We start from the raw sequence: 13,683 nt of genomic DNA on the forward strand, positions 1-13,683 counted from the left end.
GTAATACCCTCGCCCAAGCACGCCTAACTGCGGAGTTCTAGTGGTATTCGGTCTATTAGTGCGAGTATGATCGCACACTATCGTTTTTGCGCGTTTGTGCTACACGACCAAGCCATGCCTCTCTCGCCGCGCTCCACGACCCCTTCGCCCCTCACATGTTTCGAGATAGCCACCTCGGCCAAGCTACGCCGGGGAGGTGGCGAATTGGGTGCGAAGAAACGAAAGAAGTGGCACGGATTCCGAGCACATAGTGAATGAAACTTCGAACTACATTGTTATGAGGCGTCGAAATTGTGGTGGGGCAAAGAGCGGCACCGATTCAGGGGTCCGTCCTAGTAGTCGTGCGAGAAATTTGCAGCACGCCATTGGGGATCCCCGTAACGAAGAGCGGCGCAACACGTGGACTTCCGAGGACGTCCCCAATCCTAGTACTACCCTCGCCCAAGCACGCCTAACTGCGGAGATCTAGAGGTATTCGGTCTATTAGTGCGAGTATGGTCGCTCACTATCGTTTATGCGCGATTGTGCTACCCGACTAAGCCATGCCTCTCTCCGCTCTCCACGACTCCTTCGCCCCTCACATGTTTCGAGATAGCCACCTCGGCCAAGCTACGCCGTGGGGAGGTGGCGAATTGGGTGCGAAGAAACGAAAGAAGTGGCACGGATTCCGAGCACGTAGTCAAGGAAGCTTCGAACTACATTGTTATGAGGCATCGAAACTGTGGTGGGGCAAAGAGCGGCACCGATTCGGGGGTCCGTCCTGAGAAATATGCAGCACGCCATTGGGGATCCCCGTAACGAAGAGGGGCGCAACACGTGGACTTCCGAGAACGTCCCAATCCTAGTAATACCCTCGCCCAAGCACGCCTAACTGCGGAGTTCTAGTGGTATTCGGTCTATTAGTGCGAGTATGATCGCACACTATCGTTTATGCGCGATTGTGCTAGACGACCAAGCCATGCCTCTCTCGCCGCGCTCCATGCCCCCTTCGACCCTCACATGTTTCGAGATAGCCACCTCGGCCAAGCTACGCCGTGGGGAGGTGGCGAATTGGGTGCGAAGAAACGAAAGAAGTGGCACGGATTCCGAGCACATAGTGAATGAAACTTCGAACTACATTGTTATGAGGCGTCGAAATTGTGGTGGGGCAAGAGCGGCACCGATTCAGGGGTCCGTCCTAGTAGTCGTGCGAGAAATATGCAGCACGCCATTGGGGATCCCCGTAACGAAGAGCGGCGCAACACGTGGACTTCCGAGGACGTCCCAATCCTAGTACTACCCTCGCCCAAGCACGCCTAACTGCGGAGATCTAGAGGTATTCGGTCTATTAGTGCGAGTATGATCGCTCACTATCGTTTATGCGCGATTGTGCTACCCGACTAAGCCATGCCTCTCTCCGCTCTCCACGACTCCTTCGCCCCTCACATGTTTCGAGATAGCCACCTCGGCCAAGCTACGCCGTGGGAGGTGGCGAATTGGGTGCGAAGAAACGAAAGAAGTGGCACGGATTCCGAGCACGTAGTCAAGGAAGCTTCGAACTACATTGTTATGAGGCATCGAAACTGTGGTGGGGGCAAAGAGCGGCACCGATTCGGGGTCGGTCCTGGAGAAATATGCAGCACGCCATTGGGGATCCCCGTAACGAAGAGGGGGCGCAACACGTGGACTTCCGAGGACGTCCCCAATCCTAGTAATACCCTCGCCCAAGCACGCCTAACTGCGGAGTTCTAGTGGTATTCGGTCTATTAGTGCGAGTATGATCGCACACTATCGTTTTGCGCGTTTGTGCTACACGACCAAGCCATGCCTCTCTCGCCGCGCTCCACGACCCCTTCGCCCCTCACATGTTTCGAGATAGCCACCTCGGCCAAGCTACGCCGTGGGGAGGTGGCGAATTGGGTGCGAAGAAACGAAAGAAGTGGCACGGATTCCGAGCACATAGTGAATGAAACTTCGAAACTACATTGTTATGAGGCGTCGAAATTGTGGTGGGGCAAAGAGCGGCACCGATTCAGGGGTCGTCCTAGTAGTCGTGCGAGAAATATGCAGCACGCCATTGGGGATCCCCGTAACGAAGAGCGGCGCAACACGTGGACTTCCGAGGACGTCCCCAATCCTAGTACTACCCTCGCCCAAGCACGCCTAACTGCGGAGATCTAGAGGTATTCGGTCTATTAGTGCGAGTATGATCGCTCACTATCGTTTATGCGCGATTGTGCTACCCGACTAAGCATGCCTCTCTCCGCTCTCCACGACTCCTTCGCCCCTCACATGTTTCGAGATAGCCACCTCGGCCAAGCTACGCCGTGGGGAGGTGGCGAATTGGGTGCGAAGAAACGAAAGAAGTGGCACGGATTCCGAGCACGTAGTCAAGGAAGCTTCGAACTACATTGTTATGAGGCATCGAAACTGTGGTGGGGCAAAGAGCGGCACCGATTCGGGGGTCGGTCCTGAGAAATATGCAGCACGCCATTGGGGATCCCCGTAACGAAGAGGGGCGCAACACGTGGACTTCCGAGGACGTCCCCAATCCTAGTAATACCCTCGCCCAAGCACGCCTAACTGCGGAGTTCTAGTGGTATTCGGTCTATTAGTGCGAGTATGATCGCACACTATCGTTTTTGCGCGTTTGTGCTACACGACCAAGCCAGGCCTCTCTCGCCGCGCTCCACGACCCCCTTCGCCCCTCACATGTTTCGAGATAGCCACCTCGGCCAAGCTACGCCGTGGGGAGGTGGCGAATTGGGTGCGAAGAAACGAAAGAAGTGGCACGGATTCCGAGCACATAGTGAATGAAACTTCGAACTACATTGTTATGAGGCGTCGAAATTGTGGTGGGGCAAAGAGCGGCACCGATTCAGGGGTCCGTCCTAGTAGTCGTGCGAGAAATATGCAGCACGCCATTGGGGATCCCCGTAACGAAGAGCGGCGCAACACGTGGACTTCCGAGGACGTCCCCAATCCTAGTACTACCCTCGCCCAAGCACGCCTAACTGCGGAGATCTAGAGGTATTCGGTCTATTAGTGCGAGTATGGTCGCTCACTATCGTTTATGCGCGATTGTGCTACCCGACTAAGCCATGCCTCTCTCCGCTCTCCACGACTCCTTCGCCCCTCACATGTTTCGAGATAGCCACCTCGGCCAAGCTACGCCGTGGGGAGGTGGCGAATTGGGTGCGAAGAAACGAAAGAAGTGGCACGGATTCCGAGCACGTAGTCAAGGAAGCTTCGAACTACATTGTTATGAGGCATCGAAACTGTGGTGGGGCAAAGAGCGGCACCGATTCGGGGGTCCGTCCTGAGAAATATGCAGCACGCCATTGGGGATCCCCGTAACGAAGAGGGGCGCAACACGTGGACTTCCGAGGACGTCCCCAATCCTAGTAATACCCTCGCCCAAGCACGCCTAACTGCGGAGTTCTAGTGGTATTCGGTCTATTAGTGCGAGTATGATCGCACACTATCGTTTATGCGCGATTGTGCTAGACGACCAAGCCATGCCTCTCTCGCCGCGCTCCATGCCCCCTTCGACCCTCACATGTTTCGAGATAGCCACCTCGGCCAAGCTACGCCGTGGGGAGGTGTCGAATTGGGTGCGAAGAAACGAAAGAAGTGGCACGGATTCCGAGCACATAGTGAATGAAACTTCGAACTACATTGTTATGAGGCGTCGAAATTGTGGTGGGGCAAAGAGCGGCACCGATTCAGGGGTCCGTCCTAGTAGTCGTGCGAGAAATATGCAGCACGCCATTGGGGATCCCCGTAACGAAGAGCGGCGCAACACGTGGACTTCCGAGGACGTCCCCAATCCTAGTACTACCCTCGCCCAAGCACGCCTAACTGCGGAGATCTAGAGGTATTCGGTCTATTAGTGCGAGTATGATCGCTCACTATCGTTTATGCGCGATTGTGCTACCCGACTAAGCCATGCCTCTCTCCGCTCTCCACGACTCCTTCGCCCCTCACATGTTTCGAGATAGCCACCTCGGCCAAGCTACGCCGTGGGGAGGTGGCGAATTGGGTGCGAAGAAACGAAAGAAGTGGCACGGATTCCGAGCACGTAGTCAAGGAAGCTTCGAACTACATTGTTATGAGGCATCGAAACTGTGGTGGGGCAAAGAGCGGCACCGATTCGGGGGTCCGTCTGAAATATGCAGCACGCCATTGGGGATCCCCGTAACGAAGAGGGGCGCAACACGTGGACTTCCGAGGACGTCCCCAATCCTAGTAATACCCTCGCCCAAGCACGCCTAACTGCGGAGTTCTAGTGGTATTCGGTCTATTAGTGCGAGTATGATCGCACACTATCGTTTTTGCGCGTTTGTGCTACACGACCAAGCCATGCCTCTCTCGCCGCGCTCCACGACCCCTTCGCCCCTCACATGTTTCGAGATAGCCACCTCGGCCAAGCTACGCCGTGGGAGGTGGCGAATTGGGTGCGAAGAACGAAAGAAGTGGCACGGATTCCGAGCACATAGTGAATGAAACTTCGAACTACATTGTTATGAGGCGTCGAAATTGTGGTGGGGCAAAGAGCGGCACCGATTCAGGGGTCCGTCCTAGTAGTCGTGCGAGAAATATGCAGCACGGCATTGGGGATCCCCGTAACGAAGAGCGGCGCAACACGTGGACTTCCGAGGACGTCCCCAATCCTAGTACTACCCTCGCCCAAGCACGCCTAACTGCGGAGATCTAGAGGTATTCGGTCTATTAGTGCGAGTATGATCGCTCACTATCGTTTATGCGCGATTGTGCTACCCGACTAAGCCATGCCTCTCTCCGCTCTCCACGACTCCTTCGCCCCTCACATGTTTCGAGATAGCCACCTCGGCCAAGCTACGCCGTGGGGAGGTGGCGAATTGGGTGCGAAGAAACGAAAGAAGTGGCACGGATTCCGAGCACGTAGTCAAGGAAGCTTCGAACTACATTGTTATGAGGCATCGAAACTGTGGTGGGGCAAAGAGCGGCACCGATTCGGGGTCGGTCCTGAGAAATATGCAGCACGCCATTGGGGATCCCCGTAACGAAGAGGGGCGCAACACGTGGACTTCCGAGGACGTCCCCAATCCTAGTAATACCCTCGCCCAAGCACGCCTAACTGCGGAGTTCTAGTGGTATTCGGTCTATTAGTGCGAGTATGATCGCACACTATCGTTTTTGCGCGTTTGTGCTACACGACCAAGCCATGCCTCTCTCGCCGCGCTCCACGACCCCTTCGCCCCTCACATGTTTCGAGATAGCCACCTCGGCCAAGCTACGCCGTGGGGAGGTGGCGAATTGGGTGCGAAGAAACGAAAGAAGTGGCACGGATTCCGAGCACATAGTGAATGAAACTTCGAACTACATTGTTATGAGGCGTCGAAATTGTGGTGGGGCAAAGAGCGGCACCGATTCAGGGGTCCGTCCTAGTAGTCGTGCGAGAAATATGCAGCACGCCATTGGGGATCCCCGTAACGAAGAGCGGCGCAACACGTGGACTTCCGAGGACGTCCCCAATCCTAGTACTACCCTCGCCCAAGCACGCCTAACTGCGGAGATCTAGAGGTATTCGGTCTATTAGTGCGAGTATGGTCGCTCACTATCGTTATGCGCGATTGTGCTACCCGACTAAGCCATGCCTCTCTCCGCTCTCCACGACTCCTTCGCCCCTCACATGTTCGAGATAGCCACCTCGGCCAAGCTACGCCGTGGGGAGGTGGCGAATTGGGTGCGAAGAAACGAAAGAAGTGGCACGGATTCCGAGCACGTAGTCAAGGAAGCTTCGAACTACATTGTTATGAGGCATCGAAACTGTGGTGGGGCAAAGAGCGGCACCGATTCGGGGGTCCGTCCTGAGAAATATGCAGCACGCCATTGGGGATCCCCGAACGAAGAGGGCGCAACACGTGGACTTCCGAGGACGTCCCCAATCCTAGTAATACCCTCGCCCAAGCACGCCTAATTGCGGAGTTCTAGTGGTATTCGGTCTATTAGTGCGAGTATGATCGCACACTATCGTTTATGCGCGATTGTGCTAGACGACCAAGCCATGCCTCTCTCGCCGCGCTCCCCGCCCCCTTCGACCCTCACATGTTTCGAGATAGCCACCTCGGCCAAGCTACGCCGTGGGGAGGTGGCGAATTGGGTGCGAAGAAACGAAAGAAGGCACGGATTCCGAGCCATAGTGAATGAAACTTCGAACTACATTGTTATGAGGCGTCGAAATTGTGGTGGGGCAAAGAGCGGCACCGATTCAGGGTCGTCCTAGTAGTCGTGCGAGAAATATGCAGCACGCCATTGGGGACCCCGTAACGAAGAGCGGCGCAACACGTGGACTTCCGAGGACGTCCCCAATCCTAGTACTACCCTCGCCCAAGCACGCCTAACTGCGGAGATCTAGAGGTATTCGGTCTATTAGTGCGAGTATGGTCGCTCACTATCGTTTATGCGCGATTGTGCTACCCGACTAAGCCTTGCCTCTCTCCGCTCTCCACGACTCTCTCGCCCTCACATGTTTCGAGATAGCCACCTCGGCCAAGCTACGCCGTGGGGAGGTGGCCGAATTGGGTGCGAAGAAACGAAAGAAGTGGCACGGATTCCGAGCACGTAGTCAAGGAAGCTTCGAACTACATTGTTATGAGGCATCGAAACTGTGGTGGGGCAAAGAGCGGCACCGATTCGGGGGTCCGTCCTGAGAAATATGCAGCACGCCATTGGGATCCCCGTAACGAAGAGGGGCGCAACACGTGGACTTCCGAGGACGTCCCCAATCCTAGTAATACCCTCGCCCAAGCACGCCTAACTGCGGAGTTCTAGTGGTATTCGGTCTATTAGTGCGAGTATGATCGCACACTATCGTTTTTGCGCGTTTGTGCTACACGACCAAGCCATGCCTCTCTCGCCGCGCTCCACGACCCCTTCGCCCCTCACATGTTTCGAGATAGCCACCTCGGCCAAGCTACGCCGTGGGAAGGTGGCGAATTGGGTGCGAAGAAACGAAAAGAAGTGGCACGGATTCCGAGCACATAGTCAAGGAAGCTTCGAACTACATTGTTATGAGGCATCGAAACTGTGGTGGGGCAAAGAGCGGCACCGATTCAGGGGTCGGTCTAAGAAATATGCAGCACGCCATTGGGGATCCCCGTAACGAAGAGGGGCGCAACACGTGGACTTCCGAGGACGTCCCCAATCCTAGTAATACCCTCGCCCAAGCACGCCTAACTGCGGAGTTCTAGTGGTATTCGGTCTATTAGTGCGAGTATGATCGCACACCTATCGTTTATGCGCGATTGTGCTAGACGACCAAGCCATGCCTCTCTCGCCGCGCTCCACGCCCCCTTCGACCCTCACATGTTTCGAGATAGCCACCTCGGCCAAGCTACGCCGTGGTGAGGTGGCGAATTGGGTGCGAAGAAACGAAAGAAGTGGCACGGATTTCGAGCACATAGTGAATGAAACTTCGAACTACATTGTTATGAGGCGTCGAAATTGTGGTGGGGCAAAGAGCGGCACCGATTCAGCGGTCCGTCCTAGTAGTCGTGCGAGAAATATGCAGCACGCCATTGGGGATCCCCGTAACGAAGAGCGGCGCAACACTGGAATTTCCGAGGACGTCCCCAATCCTAGTACTACCCTCGCCCAAGCACGCCTAACTGCGGAGATCTAGAGGTATTCGGTCTATTAGTGCGAGTATGGTCGCTCACTATCGTTTATGCGCGATGTGGCTACCCGACTAAGCCTTGCCTCTCTCCGCTCTCCACGACTCCTTCGCCCCTCACATGTTTCGAGATAGCCACCTCGGCCAAGCTACGCCGTGGGGAGGTGGTGAATTGGGTGCGAAGAAACGAAAGAAGTGGCACGGATTCCGAGCACGTAGTCAAGGAAGCTTCGAACTACATTGTTATGAGGCATCGAAACTGTGGTGGGGCAAAGAGCGGCACCGATTCGGGGGTCCGTCCTGAGAAATATGCAGCACACCATTGGGGATCCCCGTAACGAAGAGGGGCGCAACACGTGGACTTCCGAGGACGTCCCCAATCCTAGTAATACCCTCGCCCAAGCACGCCTAACTGCGGAGTTCTAGTGGTATTCGGTCTATTAGTGCGAGTATGATCGCACACTATCGTTTTTGCGCGTTTGTGCTACACGACCAAGCCATGCCTCTCTCGCCGCGCTCCACGACCCCTTCGCCCCTCACATGTTTCGAGATAGCCACCTCGGCCAAGCTACGCCGTGGGAAGGTGGCGAATTGGGTGCGAAGAAACGAAAGAAGTGGCACGGATTCCGAGCACATAGTCAAGGAAGCTTCGAACTACATTGTTATGAGGCATCGAAACTGTGGTGGGGCAAAGAGCGGCACCGATTCGGGGGTCGGTCTTGAGAAATATGCAGCACGCCATTGGGGATCCCGTAACGAAGAGGGGCGCAACACGTGGACTTCCGAGGACGTCCCCAATCCTAGTAATACCCTCGCCCAAGCACGCCTAACTGCGAGTTCTAGTGGTATTCGGTCTATTAGTGCGAGTATGATCGCACACTATCGTTTATGCGCGATTGTGCTAGACGACCAAGCCATGCCTCTCTCGCCGCGCTCCACGCCCCCTCGACCCTCACATGTTTCGAGATAGCCACCTCGGCCAAGCTACGCCGTGGTGAGGTGGCGAATTGGGTGCGAAGAAACGAAAGAAGTGGCACGGATTCCGAGCACATAGTGAATGAAACTTCGAACTACATTGTTATGAGGCATCGAAATTGTGGTGGGGCAAAGAGCGGCACCGATTCAGCGGTCCGTCCTAGTAGTCGTGCGAGAAATATGCAGCACGCCATTGGGGATCCCCGTAACGAAGAGCGGCGCAACACGTGGACTTCCGAGGACGTCCCAATCCTAGTACTACCCTCGCCCAAGCACGCCTAACTGCGGAGATCTAGAGGTATTCGGTCTATTAGTGCGAGTATGGTCGCTCACTATCGTTTATGCGCGATTGTGCTACCCGACTAAGCCATGCCTCTCTCCGCTCTCCACGACTCCTTCGCCCCTCACATGTTTCGAGATAGCCACCTCGGCCAAGCTACGCCGTGGGGAGGTGGCGAATTGGGTGCGAAGAAACGAAAGAAGTGGCACGGATTCCGAGCACGTAGTCAAGGAAGCTTCGAACTACATTGTTATGAGGCATCGAAACTGTGGTGGGGCAAAGAGCGGCACCGATTTGGGGGTCCGTCCTGAGAAATATGCAGCACGCCATTGGGGATCCCCGTAACGAAGAGGGGCGCAACACGTGGACTTCCGAGGACGTCCCCAATCCTAGTACTACCCTCGCCCAAGCACGCCTAACTGCGGAGTTCTAGTGGTATTCGGTCTATTAGTGCGAGTATGATCGCACACTATCGTTTTTGCGCGTTTGTGCTACACGACCAAGCCATGCCTCTCTCGCCGCGCTCCACGACCCTTCGCCCCTCACATGTTTCGAGATAGCCACCTCGGCCAAGCTACGCCGTGGGGAGGTGGCGATTGGGTGCGAAGAAACGAAAGAAGTGGCACGGATTCCGAGCACATAGTCAAGGAAGCTTCGAACTACATTGTTATGAGGCATCGAAACTGTGGTGGGGCAAAGAGCGGCACCGATTCGGGGGTCGGTCTTGAGAAATATGCAGCACGCCATTGGGGATCCCCGTAACGAAGAGGGGCGCAACACGTGGACTTCCGAGGACGTCCCCAATCCTAGTAATACCCTCGCCCAAGCACGCCTAACTGCGGAGTTCTAGTGGTATTCGGTCTATTAGTGCGAGTATGATCGCACACTATCGTTTATGCGCGATCGTGCTAGACGACCAAGCCATGCCTCTCTCGCCGCGCTCCACGACGCCTTCGACCCTCACATGTTTCGAGATAGCCACCTCGGCCAAGCTACGCCGTGGGGGAGGTGGCGAATTGGGTGCGAAGAAACGAAAGAAGTGGCACGGATTCCGAGCACATAGTGAATGAAACTTCGAACTACATTGTTATGAGGCGTCGAAATTGTGGTGGGGGCAAAGAGCGGCACCGATTCAGCGGTCCGTCCTAGTAGTCGTGCGAGAAATATGCAGCACGCCATTGGGGATCCCCGTAACGAAGAGCGGCGCAACACGTGGACTTCCGAGGACGTCCCCAATCCTAGTACTACCCTCGCCCAAGCACGCCTAACTGCGGAGATCTAGAGGTATTCGGTCTATTAGTGCGAGTATGGTCGCTCACTATCGTTTATGCGCGATTGTGCTACCCGACTAAGCCATGCTTTTCTCCGCTCTCCACGACTCCTTCGCCCCTCACATGTTTCGAGATAGCCACCTCGACCATGCTACGCCGTGGGGGAGGTGGCGAATTGGGTGCGAAGAAACGAAAGAAGTGGCACGGATTCCGAGCACGTAGTCAAGGAAGCTTCGAACTACATTGTTATGAGGCATCGAAACTGTGGTGGGGCAAAGAGCGGCACCGATTCGATGGTCCGTCCTGAGAAATATGCAGCACGCCATTGGGGATCCCCGTAACGAAGAGGGGCGCAACACGTGGACTTCCGAGGACGTCCCCAATCCTAGTACTACCCTCGCCCAAGCCCGCCTAACTGCGGAGTCTAGTGGTATTCGGTCTATTAGTGCGAGTATGATCGCACACTATCGTTTATGCGCGATTGTGCTAGACGACCAAGCCATGCCTCTCTCGCCGCGCTCCACGCCCCCTTCGACCCTCACATGTTTCGAGATAGCCACCTCGGCCAAGCTACGCCGTGGGAGGTGGCGAATTGGGTGCGAAGAATCGAAAGAAGTGGCACGGCTTCCGAGCACATAGTGAATGAAACTTCGAACTACATTGTATGAGGCTTAGAAACTGTGGTGGGGCAAAGAGCGCACCGATTCGGGGGTCGGTCCTGAGAAATATGCAGCACGCCATTGTGGATCCCCGTAACGAAGAGGGGCGCAACACGTGGACTTCCGAGGACGTCCCCAATCCTAGTAATACCCTCGCCCAAGCACGCCTAACTGCGGAGTTCTAGAGGTATTCGGTCTATTAGTGCGAGTATGATCGCACACTATCGTTATTCGCGATTGTGCTACACGACCAAGCCATGCCTCTCTCGCCGCGCTCCACGACCCCTTCGCCCCTCACATGTTTCGAGATAGCCACCTCGGCCAAGCTACGCCGTGGGGAGGTGGCGAATTGGGTGCGAAGAAACGAAAGAAGTGGCACGGATTCCGAGCACATAGTCAAGGAAGCTTCGAACTACATTGTTATGAGGCATCGAACTGTGGTGGGGCAAAGAGCGGCACCGATTCGGGGGTCGGTCCTGAGAAATATGCAGCACGCCATTGGGGATCCCGTAACGAAGAGGGGCGCAACACGTGGACTTCCGAGGACGTCCCCAATCCTAGTAATACCCTCGCCCAAGCACGCCTAACTGCGGAGTTCTAGTGGTATTCGGTCTATTAGTGCGAGTATGATCGCACACTATCGTTTTTGCGCGTTTGTGCTACACGACCAAGCCATGCCTCTCTCGCCGCGCTCCACGACCCCATCGCCCTCACATGTTTCGAGATAGCCACCTCGGCCAAGCTACGCCGTGGGGAGGTGGCGAATTGGGTGCGAAGAAACGAAAGAAGTGGCACGGATTCCGAGCACATAGTCAAGGAAGCTTCGAACTACATTGTTATGAGGCATCGAAACTGTGGTGGGGCAAAGAGCGGCACCGATTCGGGGGTCGGTCTTGAGAAATATGCAGCACGCCATTGGGGATCCCGTAACGAAGAGGGGCGCAACACGTGGACTTCCGAGGACGTCCCCAATCCTAGTAATACCCTCGCCCAAGCATGCCTAACTGCGGAGTTCTAGTGGTATTCGGTCTATTAGTGCGAGTAGGATCGCACACTATCGTTTATGCGGATCGTGCTAGACGACCAAGCCATGCCTCTCTCGCCGCCGCTCCACGCCCCTTCGACCCTCACATGTTTCGAGATAGCCACCTCGGCCAAGCTACGCCGTGGGGAGGTGGCGAATTGGGTGCGAAGAAACGAAAGAAGTGGCACGGATTCCGAGCACATAGTGAATGAAACATCGAACTACATTGTTATGAGGCGTCGAAATTGTGGTGGGGCAAAGAGCCGCACCGATTCCGGGGTCCGTCCTAGTAGTCGTGCGAGAAATATGCAGCACCCATTGGGGATCCCCGTAACGAAGAGCGGCGCAACACGTGGACTTCCGAGGACGTCCCCAATCCTAGTAGTACCCTCGCCCCAGCACGCCTAACTGCGGAGATCTAGAGGTATTCGGTCTATTAGTGCGAGTATGATCGCTCACTATCGTTTATGAGCGATTGTGCTACACGACCAAGCCCTGCCTCTCTCGCCGCGCTCCACGACCCCTTCGCCCCTCACATGTTTCGAGATAGCCACCTCGGCCAAGCTACGCCGTGGGGAGGTGGCGAATTGGGTGCGAAGAAACGAAAGAAGTGGCACGGATTCCGAGCACATAGTCAAGGAAGCTTCGAACTACATTGTTATGAGGCATCGAAACTGTGGTGGGGCAAAGAGCGGCACCGATTCGGGGGTCGGTCCTGAGAAATATGCAGCACGCATTGGGGATCCCCGTAACGAAGAGGGGCGCAACACGTGGACTTCCGAGGACGTCCCCAATCCTAGTACTACGCTCGCCCAAGCACGCCTAACTGCGGAGATCTAGAGGTATTCGGTCTATTAGTGCGAGTATGATCGCTCACTATCGTTTATGAGCGATTGTGCTACACGACCAAGCCATGCCTCTCTCGCCGCGCTCCACGACCCCTTCGCCCCTCACATGTTTCGAGATAGCCACCTCGGCCAAGCTACGCCGTGGGGAGGTGGCGAATTGGGTGCGAAGAAACGAAAGAAGTGGCACGGATTCCGAGCACATAGTCAAGGAAGCTTCGAACTACATTGTTATGAGGCATCGAAACTGTGGTGGGGCAAAGAGCGGCACCGATTCGGGGGTCGGTCCTGAGAAATATGCAGCACGCCATTGGGGATCCCGTAACGAAGAGGGGCGCAACACGTGGACTTCCGAGGACGTCCCAATCCTAGTAATACCCTCGCCCAAGCAGCCTAACTGCGGAGTTCTAGTGGTATTCGGTCTATTAGTGCGAGTATGATCGCACACTATCGTTTATGCGCGTTTGTGCTACACGACCAAGCCATGCCTCTCTCGCCGCGCTCCACGCCCCTTCGCCCCTCACATGTTTCGAGATAGCCACCTCGGCCAAGCTACGCCGTGGGGAGGTGGCGAATTGGGTGCGAAGAAACGAAAGAAGTGGCACGGATTCCGAGCACATAGTCAAGGAAGCTTCGAACTACATTGTTATGAGGCATCGAAACTGTGGTGGGGCAAAGAGCGGCACCGATTCGGGGTCCGTCCTGAGAAATATGCAGCACGCCATTGGGGATCCCCGTAACGAAGAGGGGCGCAACACGTGGACTTCCGAGGACGTCCCCAATCCTTGTAATACCCTCGCCCAAGCACGCCTAACTGCGGAGTTCTAGTGGTATTCGGCCTATTAGTGCGAGTATGAGCGCACACTATCGTTTATGCGCGTTTGTGCTACACGACCAAGCCATGCCTCTCTCGCCGCGCTCCACGACCCCCTTCGCCCCTCAATTGTTTCGAGAGAGCCACCTCGGCCAAGCTACGCCGTCGGGAGGTGGCGA

At 55.7% G+C, this 13,683-nt stretch overlaps 18 pseudogenes; all 18 read right to left on the bottom strand.

Annotated features, from left to right (window-relative positions):
• Positions 1-387: 387 nt before the first annotated feature.
• LOC139885456 (5S ribosomal RNA) lies at positions 388-506 on the bottom strand (annotated as a pseudogene).
• Positions 507-1,649: 1,143 nt separating this feature from the next.
• Positions 1,650-1,768, bottom strand: LOC139885346 (5S ribosomal RNA; annotated as a pseudogene).
• A 726-nt stretch (positions 1,769-2,494) lies between these two features.
• On the bottom strand, positions 2,495-2,613 carry LOC139885347 (5S ribosomal RNA; annotated as a pseudogene).
• Positions 2,614-2,925: 312 nt separating this feature from the next.
• LOC139885457 (5S ribosomal RNA) lies at positions 2,926-3,044 on the bottom strand (annotated as a pseudogene).
• A 298-nt stretch (positions 3,045-3,342) lies between these two features.
• LOC139885348 (5S ribosomal RNA) lies at positions 3,343-3,461 on the bottom strand (annotated as a pseudogene).
• A 725-nt stretch (positions 3,462-4,186) lies between these two features.
• On the bottom strand, positions 4,187-4,305 carry LOC139885349 (5S ribosomal RNA; annotated as a pseudogene).
• Positions 4,306-5,030: 725 nt separating this feature from the next.
• LOC139885350 (5S ribosomal RNA) lies at positions 5,031-5,149 on the bottom strand (annotated as a pseudogene).
• A 311-nt stretch (positions 5,150-5,460) lies between these two features.
• LOC139885458 (5S ribosomal RNA) lies at positions 5,461-5,579 on the bottom strand (annotated as a pseudogene).
• Positions 5,580-5,873: 294 nt separating this feature from the next.
• On the bottom strand, positions 5,874-5,992 carry LOC139885376 (5S ribosomal RNA; annotated as a pseudogene).
• Positions 5,993-6,297: 305 nt separating this feature from the next.
• On the bottom strand, positions 6,298-6,416 carry LOC139885461 (5S ribosomal RNA; annotated as a pseudogene).
• Positions 6,417-6,713: 297 nt separating this feature from the next.
• LOC139885351 (5S ribosomal RNA) lies at positions 6,714-6,832 on the bottom strand (annotated as a pseudogene).
• A 300-nt stretch (positions 6,833-7,132) lies between these two features.
• On the bottom strand, positions 7,133-7,251 carry LOC139885352 (5S ribosomal RNA; annotated as a pseudogene).
• Positions 7,252-7,980: 729 nt separating this feature from the next.
• On the bottom strand, positions 7,981-8,099 carry LOC139885353 (5S ribosomal RNA; annotated as a pseudogene).
• A 1,143-nt stretch (positions 8,100-9,242) lies between these two features.
• Positions 9,243-9,361, bottom strand: LOC139885389 (5S ribosomal RNA; annotated as a pseudogene).
• Positions 9,362-9,659: 298 nt separating this feature from the next.
• On the bottom strand, positions 9,660-9,778 carry LOC139885355 (5S ribosomal RNA; annotated as a pseudogene).
• Positions 9,779-10,091: 313 nt separating this feature from the next.
• LOC139885462 (5S ribosomal RNA) lies at positions 10,092-10,210 on the bottom strand (annotated as a pseudogene).
• Positions 10,211-10,924: 714 nt separating this feature from the next.
• On the bottom strand, positions 10,925-11,043 carry LOC139885426 (5S ribosomal RNA; annotated as a pseudogene).
• A 297-nt stretch (positions 11,044-11,340) lies between these two features.
• Positions 11,341-11,459, bottom strand: LOC139885356 (5S ribosomal RNA; annotated as a pseudogene).
• Positions 11,460-13,683: the final 2,224 nt, after the last annotated feature.

Source organism: Rutidosis leptorrhynchoides, unplaced genomic scaffold (genome assembly GCF_046630445.1).
Source record: "Rutidosis leptorrhynchoides isolate AG116_Rl617_1_P2 unplaced genomic scaffold, CSIRO_AGI_Rlap_v1 contig97, whole genome shotgun sequence".
In the NCBI taxonomy this organism is placed as follows: domain Eukaryota; kingdom Viridiplantae; phylum Streptophyta; class Magnoliopsida; order Asterales; family Asteraceae; genus Rutidosis; species Rutidosis leptorrhynchoides.